This window comes from Sinocyclocheilus anshuiensis, unplaced genomic scaffold, assembly GCF_001515605.1.
Source record: "Sinocyclocheilus anshuiensis isolate Anshui unplaced genomic scaffold, SAMN03320099.WGS_v1.1 scaffold55, whole genome shotgun sequence".
Lineage (NCBI taxonomy): Eukaryota > Metazoa > Chordata > Actinopteri > Cypriniformes > Cyprinidae > Sinocyclocheilus > Sinocyclocheilus anshuiensis.
Window position 1 is genome coordinate 3,739,504 of NW_015549647.1, and position 2,744 is coordinate 3,742,247.

The window sequence follows — 2,744 nt, forward strand, 5'->3', positions numbered from 1 at the left end:
CCAGAACACTGAAGATGGGTCATGGATGGGTCTTCCAGCATAACAATGACCCAAAACATACAGCCAAGGCAACTAAGGAGTGGCTCAAGAAGAAGCACATTAAGGTCATGGAGGGGCCTAACCAGTCTCCAGACCTCAATCCTATAGAAAATCTGTGGAGGGAGCTGACATTTCGAGTTGCCAAACGACAGCCAAGAAACCGTAAGGATTTAGAGAGGATCTGTAAAGAGGAGTGGATCAAAATCCCTCCTGAGATGTGTGCAAACCTGGTGACCAACTACAAAAAACGTCTTACCTCTGTGTTTGCCAACAAGGGTTTCTGCACCAAATACTAAGTCATGTTTTGCTTGGGGATCAAATACTTATTTCACTTACTGAAATGCAAATCAATTTCTAACCTTTATATAATATGTTTTTTCTGGATTTTTTGGTTGGTATTCTGTCTCTGTATGTTAAAATAAACCTACCATAAAAATTACAGACCCTTCATTTCTTTGTAAGTGGGCAAACTTATCAAATCAGCAGGGGATCAAATAAATATTTTCCCCACTGTAGACTGCATTATAAAAAGCATTATAAATATCTTTGCATCACAGTGTCATAAAGACATGAGGGTGGGCTCATTTAATTCGGGGAAGCAAACAGATCACTGTTGACACTTCCTAGCCACACCTTAGCAACCACTGTCGAGCACCCTAGCAACCCAAACCCAAAGAGGCATATCTTTAAATCTGAATGTCATAGAGGCATGGGGGGTTGTTTTATATCATTCATACTGGCAAGCAGCCTTTGGAGTATCACCATTGGCAGCTGACAAGCCACTCCCTAACAACCAAACAGACTACCCTAGCAACCGTTTAGCAATATCTATATCTCTGGATCAAAACATTGTATAGACATGGGACTTGGTTCTTTTGACTCATGCTAGCAAACAGGACTTCCAACATGCTACACATGCTAGCAGCGAATAGTTACAGTACATGTTAACAGATGTTTGCTAAGTGTTAAAACATGTTAAAAATCCTAGCTAATTGATAAAATATGATAAAAAAAGACCCTACTAACTGCCCAGTGCTGAGTGTTGCCACGGCAAGCACCACTCACATTTTCTTCAGAAAATGTACATATCTAGTTTACTATGTTGTCAAAATAACATAACTTGATTTTCCATTGTTAGTGCAAAGGGCCTTTTGGTGTGTTATATTTGCGCTGGGCGTCATCTTGGTGTTGATTGGTGGGTTTGTCACAATCTGTGCAACCCCAGGGACCAGACATCGCCTTTATGAGACTGGAGGTGCTCTCTTTATAACTGGGGGTGAGAGAAAAAGTTGCCAAAACATTCAGTTTCCAGTGATTCTAGTGACTTTGTTTTAACATTCACTCTTTTTCTCTTCTTTTCCATACAGGCATCTTACTCATGTGTGTAGTGCTGTTGTTTGCTGTGTGGGTGCAGGTCTCAGACTCTTTAGAGCGGTATGGCTTCCAGCGCAGACGCTTAGTGTGCCCCAGTCTGCAGCTCAGTGTGCACTATGGTCCGTCTTTTATGCTGGCTCCCACTGCTGCCTTCCTCTGCCTGCTCACTGGCCTACTTCTCCTGCTCATTCCATCAGTCAGCAGAGAATCAGCCAGGGACACAGAAAATCAGCCATTCTCACTGCGAGAGGAATGTGTGTAGAGTTATGTATACATGACAATGATTCTTTCCTAATGTTCAAAGTAATGCTTTCTGTCATCATTTGCTCCCCCTTATTCTGCATGTTTATAGTTTTCTGCTCCCATATACCACAAAAAGAGATTTATGAGGATATTTGACATATTTTACATATAAGAGTATAATCAAAAGTACAATCAAATTTTCTTTAAACAAATAATTAAATGTACCCAGGGGGCCACAAGGGGGTGCTAGAGGGTTCACAGAAAATATTTTACAAAAATATCAATGATAATTTTAACAGATATGCTGAATTTGTCTTTATTATCACTATTTCAAATCGCTTTTAAAGGTGGAGATTTTTCAGTTTTTTTCTACTAACTTTCATTGTATGGGAATGAGCAACCCCAACATTCTGCTAAACTTCTCCTTTTGTGGAGAAGAAAAAAATATGTGACAACTGAATTTTTATTCAAAAATTCGAATGAACTATTTCTTTAAGAATGTTTAAAAAGTCATATTCAGACTGGTGAACATTTTGATTAAGCACTACAATTGTTGAAACTACAGAAACAGAAAAAGTGGAGAAACAGCCTATCCACCAGTTTTTTGGTAATGTTTTGCTATGTTTATATATTTGATTTATTTTCTTTCACCAGTTTTTTGGTAATGTTTTGTTATGTTTATATATTGATTTATTTTCTTTCATTATATTTTTTCTTGGCTCTAGACTTTATGTTATGCTTTTAAAAAATATATATTTTCTTATTCTTTGTTGTTTTTGACTGCAGAAATGTAATTGAACTAAACAAAATAATAACATTCATAATAATAAAAAAAACTAAATAAATCAATCATACTAAATTATGAGATTTCAGTTTGTGCACTCCTTCAGTGCAGTCAAATCCTCTTGTTTGAAAAGTCATTAGTGAAAAAAAGTGATGAAGGTGCTGTACTCTTCAACCAGCTTCATAAACTATTTCACAAACCTTAATGTAAAATGTAACACTTTAGTAAATAAATACTATAGACAAACTTTTAAGTCAACTTTTTATTGGCACGTTTTGCTGAATTTACATTTGGCTGTATGGCT

At 36.9% G+C, this 2,744-nt stretch overlaps 1 pseudogene; it reads left to right on the plus strand.

The window, feature by feature from the left end:
• LOC107660105 (transmembrane protein 182-like) overlaps window positions 1-1,775 on the plus strand; it is a 40,863-nt pseudogene extending 39,088 nt beyond the window's left edge.
• The last annotated feature ends 969 nt before the right edge of the window (window positions 1,776-2,744 follow it).